A 16,927-nucleotide genomic window follows, 5' to 3' on the forward strand; every position below is an offset into this window, starting at 1 on the left:
ACCCCACCCCACCCTGTTTGTTGGAGTACCACATGGTGGTGGTGTTGTCCGTGAACACCTGCACTACTCTTCCCTGGACAGAGGTAAGGAATGCCTTTAGTGCTAGACGGAGCGCCCGGAGCTCCAGAAGGTTGATGTGGAGCCGGGACTCCGCCGGAGACCAGAGGCCTCTAATCTCCATCTCTTCTATGTAAACATTTATAATTTGGTTATATGTAGGTACATACATATAACCAAATTATAAATGTTTATATATTTGCTGTACATTAGTGTTTGAATATGGTGGTTATGTAGGAAAGAGCAAACTCTTGTGTAGTCTTTTGAACATAAGGTAGTTATCAATGGATCTTATATATGTGTACCTCATTGTAAAATATATATAATAACTATGTATTTTAAAAGATACATTCTTTAGTTCAGCCTAACAAATGTATATATTACTTACGGTTAAATAAATATATATTATTTTATGCTTAATATGTTTATATGTCACTGCATAGTTTTCATATAAGTTATTGTATTTGATGATTAAGGGCCTTGGTTGTATTCATCTATCACAATATGTAAATATTATCCTAACCATTTTATCTACAAGTGCTTCACTACTGAAATATTGAGCAAAATATAAAATTTAAAAATATGTTAAATAAATACACAAATTAACTTCAAGTGGAAGGGGTATGGTCCAACTATAACTGGAAATCGCAGAATATGCAGGCGATAGGCCTTCGCTCTAAAGGGATAAACATCATACTGGTAAACTGGTATAACGCTGTAGGTGCAAATAGCAGGGGAAATGCAATAAAAGAACTAGACTCCCGCTTAATGCCCAGCTATCGGCGGCAAAGGCAGCAGTCGCCCCTCGTGTCGTCCTTGTAGGGGACTTTAATTGCCACCTTTGTGGGAATTTAAGACCACTAAACAAGGACTGGTCACGGTGCACAGTTGAGAAAGGGCCACACTTTGTACACTCTCCAGAGGGGTGGAAAATAGACAAGGTGATAAAAAGGCATAATCTGGTCCATACGATGGACATGGTCGAGATGGGTAGCGCTGGAGAACCCAAGCCCAACCTTTAAGGGTAGAGGATGTCACTCGTATATAGATTTCATTATGGTTTCCCCTACACTTAAAACATGGGTCAGTAGGGCAGCAATTGAAGACAGTATATTTAGCAACCATAATCCATTGGTGGTGGAGCTAAAATGTTTAAAACTTAAGAATGCACCACCCAGAGTAGATATGATAGAAAGAATAACAGACCAAGGGAGAAGGCTTAGATGGTCCAAAATAGACGGGATACGTTTTATAAAAGCCTAATACCCACAGGGTCAGATGCAATAAATGTATGCCTCGACCTAAATAACGAGGGAGTGGCGGTAGTGACTGCATTCGAAGAGATGGCACACCTCGATCGACGGACTCCTAAAGACCACCAAAACCAGGGCAATAGCCACCACACCCCGATGGTTTGACAAAGAATGCTCAAAGGCACATAAAGACCTCAAATATAGCCTAAAACAGCGTCCCAGGGATAATACTCTAGTAGCCCAAAGCAGATTGATATATAAAAAGACGTTACAGACTCGCAAAGTTAGCCTCCAAAGACACCCCTGGGAGGATTTAAGGGAGGCGGCAGATAGAAGAGACCTGTCCGAGTTTTGGAAAATTATAAATAAACCATGTTTCCAGGACTCAAACACCCCACAAATCCTAAATACCATCTTACCAGAGCAGTGGCAGGCCCACTTTCAGAACCTGTATAATCATGCAGGCGAAACAAACCATGATGAAGGGCAGAGGCTAAAGTTGACCGCACGGCTAGAGATCACCCTGGCAGAAGTGGTAGGGGCAATTCTGGGGCTTACCAAAAACAAAGCGCCTGGCCCAGATGGTATACCCCCAACCTCTACCTTAGCAAAGTGGAACTGTGGGCTCCCACCCTCACGAGGGTCTTGAATGCAGCAGTAGAGGCAAGCCTGCCACGCTCTTGGTCCTCGGCAACAATTGTACCAATATTTAAAAAAGGGAACCAGGATGACCGCCAATGCTATCGCCCAATATCCCTTATCGATGTCACGGCGAAGTTGTTGGGTCGTGTCATTCAAAAACGCCTGTCAGAATGAGCTGATAGTAACCAGCAAATAACAGACATCCAATATGGGTTTAGGGAGGGAAGGTCAACCACGGATCAGTGCCTGAACCTCTACCTCCTGATCGCCAAGTGCACCATAGCCAGCAAGCAGGGGCGGCTGGTGACATTTGAAAGTGGTGGGGCGTAAACTAATTTGCATATTGCACCGCAGCGATTGAGCGCAGCGAGCAAGCCCGAACCACCTTGCATCCATCCATACATCATTCATGCATCCACCCATCTATCCACCCACCCACCATCCATACATCATTCATGCATCCACCCATCCATCCATCATGCATCCACCCATCATGCATGCATGCATCCATACATCATTCATACATCCACCCATACATCCACCCACCCATCCTGCATCCATACATCATTCATGCACCCACCCATCCATCCATCATGCATCCACCCATCATGCATGCACCCATCCATCCACCCATCCATCCACCCACCCACCCTGCATACATCATTCATTCATGCATCCACCCATCCATCCATCATGCATCCGCCCATCATGTATGCATGCATCCATACATCATTCATGCATCCACCCATCCATCCACCCAACCATCCTGCATCCATACATCATTCATTCATGCACCCACCCATCCATCCATCCACCCATCCATCATGCATCCACCCATCATGCATGCATCCATACATCATTCATGCATCCACCCATCCATCCACCCACCCATCCTGCATCCATACATCATTCATTCATGCATCCATCCATCCATCCATCATGCATCCACCCATCATGCAAGCATCCATCCATACATCATTCAGGCATCCAACCACCCACCCATCCATCCAACAAGTCCCCCAAAACAACTGACTTAGGGGGACTTGATTTAGTTTTCAGGCACTTAATTAACATTCCTGTAAAGATTGTAAAAACATCTAGACGTTTGTTCAACTGAACACACTCTAGGACGCTGAATCCATCACACTGAGATTCTGTCACGATAAGGAAGACCCTCCGGCGATTCCAATACAAGAACTTCACGAAGTGTAAACACAGCACACATTACTTCTGCAGTAGTTATTTTTTAAAACATTATGGCAGGATTAAAATAACGGATCTGGTGGCAGAGTAGATAACTTCAAAATGTTTCTGACGTGTTCCTTTCAGTCACCACAAATGTGTAGAGAGTCACGGCGGCATGAATCCGGGTGGTACGCGCGAGGGGGGGCGGGGGGGGGGTGTATTTAATTACATTTTTACAAACAAATAAAGTTACCAGGGTGAGGAATCTCCTCTGCCGGTCCCGCCGCGCATCCCGTCTCCGAGTCCTCTCATGGCAAGTGGCAAATCATGACACTGGATGTGACTCAAGGGCAGCTACTCAACTGTATCCTGCCTGTTGACAGGGCATGGGGCGGCCATACGTCACCGCCCGTGCCGGATCCTATCTTCAGGCTCCTGTACTACATTAGGCATGCGCAGCATGCCTAATGTAATGTCAATGGAGCGGGGGGGGGGCTGAAATTAAGAGCGCCCCTTGCAGTTGCGCAGTCGGAGTCTGCTGGACTCCTGCTGTTCTCGCTTGGTGCACGTTTGTAGTGGAATGACCACTGACTGTGCTCATGCGCAGTTCAATCTGTGTAGCAGCTGCCAGCGCAGGCAGGAAATGTAAACAGACAAATTTCGTCTGCCGTCTGTTTACATTTCCTGCTGTCCGTGGGCAGTTTTGCTTGTTGAATCTGCCTAGTGGGGCGCTGCCCCGACGCCCCTATGGACCAGCCGCCCCTGCCAGCAAGGAGGCGGTCTATCTAGGGTTCATGGACCTCTCCGCGGCTTTTGATCATGTGAACAGGGAGACACTAGGGACCGTGATGATAGGCCTAGGGGTGGAACAAGATCTAGTTGACATCCTTAAGGCCCTACACTGGAACACATCTGCGTCCGTCCGCTATAATCAAGATGGAAGTAAGACCTCACCATTCCCATGCACGAGCGGAGTGCGGCAGGGCTGTATTCTAGCTCCATTTTTGTTCTCACTGTATATTAACAACTTGAACAGGGAACTATGTGAACTTGGAGTGGATTCCCCCCAAATAGGCTCCCGCCCAATTCCCGTCCTGCTTTACGCGAACGACGCGGTGCTGTTAGCCCGAACACCGCGGGGGCTGCAGAGGTTGATTGATGGATTCGTAAGATTTATGGCCACACTTGATCTGTCAGCAAACCTGGACAAGTCATATGTAATGTTAGCGGGGGCGAAATTTGCTTATAAGATAGGCTCCCACAAAATAGGTCTGGTCAGTCCTTTTCTTACCTAGGTGTACTATTCGACGGTCTTCGAAAGTTTAAATCCCTGGTGGATAAACACACTCTACAAATCTGGTGGCCTCGTCAGGGGCTATATTGAGCTATGGGAGAAGTCTGGGTAGATGGTCCCCGGAGCAAGTGATGAACTTGTACAGATCAATATGCTGCACTAAAGCAGCCTATGGGTCGGAAGTTTGGGGATTTGCAAACACATACCAGGTCCAGGCAGAAGAAAATACGTTTTTTAGAAGGATCTTAAAAAGTACCACAAAGTACCCCATCCTACATCATACACGAGGAATTGCGAGAACCTTATATTGAAGATCAAATCAAGATCAGGCCGCTCCTGGCCTGGGTCAAAATCTGGACTAACCCTGAGGCTGGTTTGAGCAGGCAAATCATCAAAGACTGCCTGAATCGCGACAAAGGGAGCTCCATCCCCTGGATAAAATATGTTAAAGACACTTTTGAGGCTATTGGTTGTAAGAACGTCTATACCGTGCCTGAAGCCCTTATCGCCCAGAATAAGACAACGGTCAAGAAACTGTTTGGCGAATGGACAACCATGAGCAGGGTGGCTATAGAAGAGCGCAAATCCACGGTTTTGTCTTATAGATCACTGAAATCGGAAAGTGGAATGGAACCCTATTTATCAGTGACTCATATTGCACAAGACAGATTTTACATGACCCGTTTTAGTTCAACATGTTGCACCACCTATTGTCTGTACCCTCTGGTTTTACTTTAACGGTGGAGCAGACGGGTACCTGCGGCTGCGACAATTGGTCTCCGCAGGATACACTTCACTTCGTATTGTTATGCTCATTTTATTCATCTCCCAGGGGTAAGTTCCTAGTGGGAATCTTGAAACGAGCAAAATGTAAACACGCCACGGCAGCCCTATTGTTTTTGCAGAAGGCCACAGATCCTTATACACTGTCCTGCACAACGAGTTTTATTAAAGTGGTAATGAGACTAAGGAACATGAGAGAGATAAGTGATTGCAATGCCCTGCAAATAGAGACTGGATAATAGGAAACCTCCGATATGTATGAATGTAATGGCTTTTATCTTCTTAACGTGCTTTTAAATGTTTTTATGTACTTTTATGGTATCTTTTGAAGTGCCGAATAAATATATTTGAACTGAACTAAACTGAGCTTCAAGTACAGCAACAATTTAAAGTCTGAGTTTATACAAATGTATATCTAGATATAATATATACCTTGTACATGTACACCCTTTCAATGCAGTTATTTATCTATATATTTAACATTTTACTCCTATGGTAGAAGGAAAAAAAATGTGACTCACTCCAATGCACTACCCTATGTTTCCCCCTATACCTCTCTCAATATATCCTCTACTTCCACTCTCTTCTATAGCGCACTACTCACCCGCAAGGGTCTCAAGGCGCTTGTACGAATACCGCTGTGGAACCCATCCTGGCTTTCCCTGTGAGGCGTCCACTCATGGGCACCCCCAAGGTGGAGGCCAGGCAGCCTTAGCGTTGTGGGGGCCGTTGTGGAGATTAAGCAAGCTATTGCCCAGAGTTGGACTCCATGATTGGAATAGGCACCGAGGCGAGAATTATCAGGTCCGTGAAATTTTGAGCCCCAGACCCGCCGAGGCGGGGAATTGAACCCTGGTCCCGGGCTAGATCTCTGCATCAGGGTCTGCCGCTCTAACCATTGAGCCACACTTCTCCACTCTCTGACTCATCCCAAACCTCACTCTACTACTACGATCCCCAAAATAACCCTTCCTAGACTCTTCCGTCCTCGGATCACCCCAAATCTCATTTTAACACTATAATCTCCCAAACAACCCTCTCTCAATTCTTCCCTCATTCATCCCTCCTTCGGCTCATACCAAAGCTCATTTTAGTATTATGATCTCCCTGGTCCATTTGTAGAGAGTCTTCCCTCCTCCTTCACTCCTTATACTCACCCAAACCTCCTCTTCCCTCTATGACCTCCTAATAAACACTCTCTGGACTCTTCCACCCCCATCCTCCTATTCAATCCAACTGACAGACTCGCATGTCCACCGCTCAAATTAACTCATATTTCCCTATAGTAATCCCCCACTAATCCTTTTAGGTTCCGGAGTATCGCGCTCCTCGCCGAAAAGCGCTTCAGAGCGCCTCGTCAAGAGTAGTAAGCGCTATATAAATACAACACAATTGCAATATCACTAACATGGGCTGTTCTGAAGAGTTGTCATCGAGTGTCCCTCATGTCGTGAGGTCACTCCCCGTCCCTGTGCCCTAGAAGGGGCTCTGATTTCACGGGCTGTGACTTTTCTGAAGAATTGTCGTTGCTTTTAATTTTTGTCGTGATGTCTTTCACTGTGACTTTTCCCTTGAATTGTCACAGCCTGTGACTTTTATTGTGGTGTCCCCGCCTGGGACATTTCTGTAGAAAGGTCATTGCCTTTGAGTTGTTTTTTATGTCACTGACAGTCACATTTTCGGAATGTTGTCATTGCTTGTGACTTGTCGCGATACAACGTGACAGGCCCCTTACTACAGGACAGTTCATACATGAAATGTGTGTGTTTTATATGAAGTTGTAAGTGGCGGGTCCATGCCAGCGTGTGCATCTTACTTGCATTTCGTTTCCCAGATAAAATGTGACTTTTCAACAGTATTATCGCGACCGACTCCTGACGCAGCAGGCAGCGCCAAGAAGACATTTCTGCACACCTGTCTTTTCCTATGGCTTCGCTGTGATGTCACGGTTTGTGACTTTTGCTTGGAGGTGTCACACTGCCCGTGATTTTTTAGCAAAATAGTGGTGTCTGGGACTTTTGTTGTGTCGTCTCTGCCTGTGCCATTTCCACGATGTGTGGCGAGTTGAGATCTTTGCCATAATGTCGTTGCTCGTCACATGTCCCTTTAATTGATACAAACAGACTTGTGTCGCAATATTACTGCTTGTGACAAAGAGTTGATTTCTGGTAACTGGGACTTGTGTTGTGATGTCATTCTTTCTGACACTATCTGTGGAACTGTCGCCAGCTGTGATTTTTGTCTCGAAGAGTGACTTTTGCTGCAACGTCACTGCCTGTGACATTTTCGAGGAAATGTTCAGATCTGTGACTTTTGTTGTTTTAACACGTTTTGCACCTTCCGACAGGGTGCCCTGGCTGGGAAGGGGGCTGAGTAAACTCAGGCTGACCTGGGCCTGTGCGCCCACCGCCCCAACCTCTGCCCTCCCCAACCCCAGCACCCTCCCTGGCCCACAAACTTCTCTTGGCGCGGCTGTCGGTTCATGACAGGCCCCGGGCACACACTGCCTGTGTGTCTCTCTCTCCACAGTTTCCTATGCCCTGTAATGAGAGGATTACACAGGACCCGCCACAGGAGACCTTTGTGCACAAGACAATCGAGTCGGCACAGCAAAATCTTTTTGTGTGCATCATTAGCAGCCCGTCCCCCACCAGTGCCAACCAGAACCCCCCCTCCTTGCCAGAGGACCCCCAGCCCAGCCAGCCAGGGGATGAAAAAATGGGAGATACATTTAGAGCAATTACTTGGACCGAAAGTCCCCGCCAATCACTCTTAAAGGGGCGGCCACCAATTAATAACCCCGCGTAATCTCCGGGACTCGTTTCCATCCTCCAGAGTCTGGTGACATCTGCGGAGACTAAATAAAGATTCCAGCAAATCCGCGCGCGCCCTGCTCTCTCTCGATCTGTGACACATAAGAGCCCTGGACCGAACTTTGGCGGCCAAAGCTGGCGGATTGCCGGCCCTGAGCCCTTTGTTTGCCCCGGTGCCTGCGGTAAATACTCCCGGAGGAGCCGCGGACCCGCTTCCACCAGGTGAGTGCGTCTTTGGGGCGCTCCCGCCAGCGCCCCGCGCGACCCTTCCAAAACCATTGACACATGAGGTTCCCTTGGCTTGGATCCTAAGTTCTGCCCTCAACTTTTATTGTTGCCAAATTTGACCCTATTTTGTAAAAACAACAGCTGTTTCGGATTAGTACCCATACAAAATCACCCTATGGAAAAGTAAGAAATCCTACAGAGTGTTTGTATAGAGAGTGTGCTAAGTTACTACAAGGCACCAGTCCAATGAATAGGCCTCCAGGTTATCTCTTAGGGCGAGCTATCATTCCCTACTACTTTGTTAAAGCCCTTCTGGGTCAAATTTACATATAGTAAATCTTACAGTAATCATAGAAACTGCTGTAGAGTAGCGTGAACTGTTGTAAAGAAATTTCTTAATCTACATGGAAGAAATTCAAAGAAATTAATTAGGAACTTTGTAAGAATAGTTTGGATAAAGCCCTTCACGCCTCCGTTCACCCTTATTTCTACTAATGTTTCAGGTGTTTGTAGTGTTGACTGATAAGACGATGCCGAGTCCAGGCAGAGTCCAGGCAGAGTCCAGGCAGAGTCCAGGCAGAGTCCAGGCAGAGTCCCGGCAGAGTCCAGGCAGAGTCCAGGCAGAGTCCAGGCAGAGTCCAGGCAGAGTCCAGGCAGAGTCCAGGCAGAGTCCAGGCATACCTACTTGTGCATAATGTTCAAGTCCCATATTGTGTGACAAGTACTCAGCCTTTCTTCCTCCACAGACTTATGCATTGGGAGTTAGTAATCGTAGGCCAGGAACACTTTTTGCAAAGGTCCGAGAAACCCCCAAAGGGTGTAGTAGGCAGTAGAAAAAGTACAACTGTCGTAGGTTTTATGCGGAGTCTTGGGTTCTTGCGCCAGCTTCCAGCTCAGAGGTACAGGAGGTCACCCAAAGCTCCCTCAGATAAATTCCTGCATATTGCTGACTTTTGCTTTTGTTGTTGCTCAGTAAATTTCAGCAACTGATACTGGCTTTGTTTTGTTTTTTAATCAACTTTATGTATTGATGTTTCACGCGCATTCCATAAACTGTACGGACTGCGCCAGCCTCTTCTTTTCACACTTACGTGCAGCGGCATGTTTTCTGCTACACATTTGGGGTATCACTCAGAACCTCACGCATGACACCAAAACTCATCCCACACTGGCGGCCCTGTAAACCCACACTTGTGTGCAAACACACCAGCTTTGTAGCCTCTTGTCCACCCCGAAGTGTCTTGAGGCCTGGTCAGGACATGAGGCACTATACTACAATACAACACATCTGATAGGTTGGGACGGTGACCCTCAAACCGCGTCATGGCTACCCCAGGAACCCAACTTTTATGGTCTTACTCAACAGCTAGCGAGGCTCAGGGTTTGTCAACCACAATGTCCCGGGTTCCACACCGGACTGCTGCTCAGTTTGACTTCCCTTGAAAAAGTAGATTTCCAACTCTGCCCAACAGGGTACACCTGTGACGCGTTGAGAGTAATTGTGTCTGGTCTCCCTAGATGTATAAGTTTCGATAGTACATTTGTGTCGAATAGTATATAGGGAGGAATAGAAGAAACAGAGATTAGAATAAAATTATAACTGGAAAGGGGAAAAACAGGAAGGTGAAATGGAAAAAGGTGGGTACATTGGGAAAGCGGGAATCTCAGAACATTGGAAAAGCATGAATGTCGAGGCTGATTCTATTGGGACCAATTCCTTATTTCTTGTTAATGGCAATATTTGTTCTGAAATTGCAATATTTCTGCAACAGGAGCATTGATTTTACCTTAGAGTGTATATTTCATCATGTCTCTTGCTTGTCTTCAGAGTCAAATTCAACTGCATTGTTTCTTTGGTGTTTATTTTAAGGATTTTTTTTCCATTCGAATGAAAAATTATATTGTAAACTGTGAGCATGAGCATTGAATGTTATTGCAGCATTTTTATAGCGCACACTACCCCTGTGTGGGACGCCGAAGCGCTTGCCATTCTTCGTCAATTAAAGCGTGCATCCTGGTTTTACAGGGCGGACAGAGGGTGTAGTAAAGTCATCTTAAACATGGAGGACATCTCAGAATTTTAGTGTACTCAGACTTGTAAGAAAGTGCGGCGGGTTGAGCACCTGTTGCAGAGATTTGTGTACAAACTACATACCCAAACTGTAATCCGTGAAGGGCAGCTCCGCCTTTAGCTCATCAGAGGGCGAGAAAAATACAACCTTTGGGAGACAGCAGGCAGGACTGGTAGTCCAGGCGCCAGTGCATCAAATGTTAGTGTTAGCTTTGCAAATATTTAAGTGCCTTGGACATATGCTTATACTAGTGAAATATCCACACAGCCGCAATTTAATGATCAGGAAATAGTGCGCACACTCAGGATTTTTTCGCACACATGAATAAAACATAAACACAAGCTTTTTTTTTAGCTTCGTGTTTCAAAATCAGAAATAACTTCCACTGAGTTTGAACAACTGTCTTTTTGAAATAGAACACAGGCTTCACTATATCTGAGCGGTCTCTTTTAAATCAAAGAAAACAGGATATCCGGATGATAAATGAAAAATTATGTCGAAAGCACAAAACATTCTAAGCGCTATGAGGGTGTCAAGACAAGAGACTAAACCGATTCCGTGTCGGGGCAGGTGCACCTGGGGAAGGAATCAGAGGAGTTATAATAGTTTTGGAGAAATTGAGTGGGGCATTTCAGATACCAATTTAGCGTAAAGGGAGAGCATTTCCCCAAACTCTCCCAAACACAAGTAAATAGTTTCTCTTTATTCGATTTATACAACGCAAATCATAAAAGTACATAAATACATACATCCCATAATAACAAGAAAAATACATTGAAGTTAAGATATAGATAACAAAATAATCCCATTTAAAACTCCAGATAAAAACGATGATAAGTAAAAACGGACATTTGAGGTAGATACAAATTGCAAGAAAAGTAAAGCTGGGCGCACTTGTCTGAAATTCGACGTAAGTAAATTAAATACACGTGCACCATAGGGAATATTGTGAGTTACCCAGGGTCACACAGGGAGTAGGACTCCGCTGACAGGCTCTAGAAGTGATATTTGAGCCACTAGACTGCATATCTGGTGGAGAGAGCTCACCTCAAGTGTCAGCTTTGACCCTGAGTGCACAAGGCGTCTCCTGACCCAATGTGGACTATCCATGTCAAGCGGTAGCCAGAGGGACAGCGCCAGCGAGATAGCTCAGTGAGTTGAGATGATGTTGCAAAGATTAGTGTGGAGACAACCGGTGGCAGTATTTTCCTTCTCGGGTTGATAAAACCAGTTCCAGCGTACTGGTAGCAAAAAAACAAGCACTATGTGGTAAAAGGTAATTCCGTTCGTGTTGTGCATTATAGATAATTGACAATTGGTAATATCCAACCTTTTGTGTCATAAGAGCTACTTATGTTCAATTAAAATTTTCGCGAGCTACTAATGTTATTAGTGTTGTAATAGTGACCACTTCAGACAAGATTACAATAGTGGCCACCGTAAGCAAGGTTACTACCAGCCGTGAACACCTCAGTGCATCAGGCAGCGTTGCCACCATTAATGTAAAAAAGGCTTTGTCATAGGTATTACATTCCAGCCAGGAGCTGCGGGCCCCCGGCTGGAAAATAATAATGTTAGTAATAAGTCTCTCCACATGGTTTATCACTCAAAAATCAGCTTTGCAAATATTTTGAAAATTGAGGCATTTTTTCCTCAAACATCACCGTATTACTTCTGAAAACAACATACAGAATGCACAATTTTGGCACATATATATTAATTCAACCAAGCGAAAGGTTCCATTTCAGCAGGCTGGGATGCCCACCAGTGATCTATCTACAGGTAGCGGTAGAGCTACCAGACGCTCACGAGCTACTCGTTGGAGAAGCCTCTCCCAGCAAAAGAGCCACAAACTGATCTGCTACTGCGTCAATCGGGCTTTGTGTCTCATAATATCGAGTGACAAAGTATTGGCGTGCCATAATGTCAACAACAACAAAACCATGAAAGTAAGTACAGCTTTATTGTCCTTAATTTCACATCTATGTACCATAAAAATGTGTATTGATATATTTAGTCAATTACACAGATCTGGAGTTAAGAATATCAAATCTATACTTGCCTATAGTTATTGATCTGGACAATATATTGCGTTAGCCGATATTCTAGAGCCAATATTTTTCAGGTTGATACCTAAACCTGATATTGGAGTAAAACAACTCCTTGGTATAATTTCTGTTATACTTTGGTGTAACATGTAAGTCATTTTAGGGATTGAATTTTTTTTTTTTGAAAATTGTGAGGGAAGTTGTGTTGGGACGCCCACACTTTAATTTTTATGTTTGAGAGGAGGTGGTATTTAAACCTCTGACGTTAACTTCCTCATTGCTCATAATATCTTCAAATGTTTCTCTATTACACACTTGCGTGCTTTGAAACCTTGCGTTTTTCAAAGTTTAGTTCATTAGTGATGAAAAAAGTAATAAAGTATTGAAAATGTAAAAAAATACAACATTGTTGGACATAATGAATTCAGAATCTATATTAACAAACGTTTTCAAAATAGAATCTGCGTTACAAGTTGATAGAAAATAATGTCATTGTGGTTGGAGATCTAAATATGGACCAGGTCCTGTGGCTACCCGGCCCGTTGGGAGTCAGGAGTTTGCAGACAGACCAGAGCGTCAGCGGTCTGTCATGCAGGGGATTTTACTCTGGAGTTTCTGGCCTCACTGAAGAACTTGCCTCTTGGGTAATCTCCCAGCATACTTTAAGCTTGTCCGCCCTGGTCATCTGGCCCTACAAAATGGAGGCCGCGACCACAAAGCACTTTGTGAACCCAATCTGCTGGCTTTAATGACGGCAAACAAGAAGACGTGGAATGTCAAAAAAAAGAAAAAAAAAATCAGATGAAGTTTAATCTCTTCCTTGAGCAGAGAGCCATCTGTCTTGCTAGAGTCTGTTGAGAAACTTAAATACATCTACTTTTAGCAGTCTTGAAGTCAACATCGATGCGACACGGGAGAGAAATTCATGGGATGTGCGGAGTTTGAGGACCTCAAATAAGATCGAGGAATCAAATTCTCATAGAGGATTGGTTACCTGCCCAGAAAATGTTAATGAACCGAAACTTTTAACGCAAAGTAGAAGTGTGTCTTCCGTAAGAAATAGAAATTTGCTTAGATAATTGTACCAAATTGCAGCATTTTAGCCAAGATGGCTGTACTTTGGATAAAAGATTATTCTCTCGGATGAATCACTTCTCTTAAAACACACTGTTTTTGGTCACACTTTATAGAATACTTGATCAGGGCTTTATACAAATAAAAACTTTGCAAAGGGGTGTACTTCCTTATTATCATCATACATTACGTGTTTCGTAAAACACACCTTAACCAAAGGAGGAAACAGTACACAAATAAAAAATAAAAACAATTTAAAAAGTGGGATTAAAGCGGAGTGTAAGACCCTGGACTGACAGGTGTCCTCTTTCAAGGGTCTAAGGCTGTAGGTACGGACACTGTGTAAGACCTAGTAAGACCAAATATACAACGCACACATCGCTTAAGAGGCCATACTGGCCATGTGGTAATCCCCATAGCGAGGTCAATCCCTTGAAAAGGTCAGCGTCCTAAAATCAATATGCTGTCCTCAGGCAGGACTGCCTAGAGAGAAGGGGCTCTACAGAGTTTCACTTAACAAATACACATGTTCATTCATTTTTTCATTCAGTCACTGTTATAGGGGCATATTCTTATAAAAAAAAATCTTAATTAAAGTTGATCATCCCACAAAGAAAAATGGACTCGGAGACTATAATGTTTTAGCAGAAGAGAAGAACACTGATAAATCTTCCGGTGTCTGAGTCCCACGTGAAAAAACGTAACCCATCGTCATGTGACCTAAATGTATTAACTTATACATTTGATAAAGCCCAGGAGTTTGCCATTTGGTACATAACACACAACACATAACATACCAGCTTTTGGGGAAGTTTCCATAAAGAACCTATTTCCCAATCCCATTATTTTCACCTCAAAATAACACATCTCTCAGATGAATTCGGATCCCCCAGTGGAACATTTTTGACCAGCACTGGACTCTGGTTTTCACAAGGTTTTTTTCTTTTTAAAAAGGTCATTATGTTTAACATAAAACATTTTGTACATATATTTTAAATTTTAAAAATGAAGTGTGCTATAGAGTTTGGGAGGTGTAAACAAACTCCGGGTTCAAGGTATGGAACAAAATATATGAACTGATTTGTACTTTATACTATGTATTTTGCATGTGACATGTACATCGATATGTTGGGCATGTAATGGTTCATGTCTGAAATGTGAGGATTGCAGTCATTTCTGTTTCTTGTTAAATCGCTCACGCATTGTATTATTGTACTGAAATAAATGCAGTTATGCCGCACAAGCAAAAAGAAATATGGCCAGATAAAATTTTGACTGTATTTATAAAATACACATAAGACTAAAGTCCATGCCATCACCATAGTATGGTCCACCTGACCTGAGAAAACCCTCTTTACTGCCTCACAGGTTCAATGTTACAAATACTTTATCGATTTAGACAACTGGCCATATACATGAAAAGTCCATTTAATGAGCTTTTATCTGACTGCACAGATTTAAGTGTACATAGCTCTCAAACCACTCATACCACATATTAATAATCCATCACCCGCCTTCAATTGCTCTTTTAGGTCTGACTTGACAACACAGCTGTCTAAAGACCTCTTGTTACCAATTCTGTAAACCAGTGGTCTTCAAACTTTTTAATGACCCCCCAATGCAAAAAAAGAATCACCGCCCTCCCCTCAAAAAATGTCACAATTATTCTATTAAACTGGGAATGTTTAAATATATTTAGACTTATTCAAACATTGCATTTTTAAAGCGGTAACTGAACTTATCTGCAATCAAATACATGATTGCCAAAAAGACTATGCTGGTCATGCAGTCCTTACTAATGTGTAAAAGTATCCACAGTGAGATTCTTAGAAATGGGGGTTTTGAAGAATATTTGATGTCCCCTTCCTTTTGACACCTTCTCCCGTTCAAGAGATGAATGCCAAAAGAGGTTAGTGATGGCCCATTACAGAATGGCTTACTGCTGCTCGTTGTTTTCAGCGTAAAACAAATAATTGTTATGAGCATAATGCTTCTTTCGACTAGAACCTGCGACCCCCTCTCCTCCCCTGGGATCACTTAAGGTCCCCTTAGGGGAGCCTACGCCCCAGTTTGAAGACCCCTGCGTAGAGTGGCCTTTGGCTCCTCCCAGAAGAGTATTCCTCTCATCTCAAGCTATTGGCTGCTGGATGCGTAATTTGGTCTTCCAGGATGTCCTTCCACTGGAATGTATGAGGGACTATTTTACAACTGAAAGGGACACTCAATCATCACACTGTTTTTCACATTCAATTATTGTCCTCATTTATGTTTTTTTTTTCTCAGTATTGCCAAAACAACAGATCTGGCTTTAAGGTGCTATAAAACACTAATGCCTGCATCGCCTGCAAACAGGCTTTGTAAATGCATTTGATTAAAAGAGTCAGAACTATTGACTTTGAAAATGCTTGCTAAAGAATGACCCGCCTCCCCACCTCCTCTGCAGAAAATAAGATTCCATCAGAGGAGTTGTGCAATATTAAAAGTTTTGGAAGCTGTGAAATTTGTTGACTCTTCAACATATGTAGTTGAAACTTGATATGCAAAACTTGGGTTTTATATCTTCACCCTTCTGAAACACCTTTTTAAAAAAAATTATCAGGTACATTTTTACAACTTTGTCAGTTGATCAACTTTAAGAAGTTGTTAAAGCTTTTTATAAAAATTTTTTAAAAAAGAAGTTGAGGTTGGTTAACTTTGTACACCTCTATATCCTGGATTTCCAGAATTATTTTCTTTTTTAATTTGAGTTGTTGCACAATATTCCCAGTGTCTTCTTCTATCTTCTGAATTTGATGTGGTGCGATTCCTAAATTGCTAACTCTGAATTCAGAAGATCTGCTTTTTAGTCCGCCTTCCCCATTTAATAAAATTGTGAACCTGAGGAGATTATTTAATTTTCTGCGAAAAAAGAACACTATCTGCTAGTTTAGAATTTTAGACAAATGACTGGACATCTGCACTGAGCACAGGAGGCTGGGTCTTAGCGAAAGGCCCTAAAACTGTAATATGTTGACATAAGGAGATATTTACTGTTTCATGGGATAATGCGAGCTGTAGATGTTGAAGAAGGGGGGATGCAGTTTAACCCAAAAGGGGGATTAAAAACATCTTTGAGATGAGATGACATTGATGATTACAAATCCATGGACATATCTACCTTGGTGTGTCAAAGCTAAGTCAAGGGAAGTAGGATACATACCATATTTTCCGGATAATCGCTCATTTTAGAAATGAATCACATTCATATCCATTGTATGCAAATTTGTATTATGTGGATTCTGGGAAAATATGACATGGATCAACCAACCTGGACCTGCATTGGACATGGACATGGACTGCCAATGGTAATTGGCCCAGAAATGAAGGGTCTTTGGGGAAGGGCAGAGTCTTCTAGTCAGAAGCATAGAAAGTGTTTCAATGAACTACGCAATCTGTAGTGGTCTCGCTACTGAGCCCCTAACTGTATACAGGTGTTCTT

General features: G+C 43.4%; 1 protein-coding gene across 2 annotated transcripts in view; it reads left to right on the forward strand.

Moving 5' to 3' along the window:
* Positions 1-16,927, forward strand: part of RAX2 (retina and anterior neural fold homeobox 2) — a 110,620-nt gene that overhangs the window by 63,942 nt on the left and 29,751 nt on the right. Inside the window, exon 1 of one of the 2 annotated variants that reach the window (XM_086946341.1) lies at positions 8,095-8,249. The exons of the other annotated variant lie outside the window; for it this stretch is intronic. The gene's annotated coding sequence lies outside the window, so the exon portion shown is untranslated. Of the gene's footprint in view, positions 1-8,094; positions 8,250-16,927 lie in introns of those variants that run through there. 2 annotated transcript variants of the gene reach the window in all.

Source organism: Lissotriton vulgaris, chromosome 12 (genome assembly GCF_964263255.1).
Source record: "Lissotriton vulgaris chromosome 12, aLisVul1.2, whole genome shotgun sequence".
In the NCBI taxonomy this organism is placed as follows: domain Eukaryota; kingdom Metazoa; phylum Chordata; class Amphibia; order Caudata; family Salamandridae; genus Lissotriton; species Lissotriton vulgaris.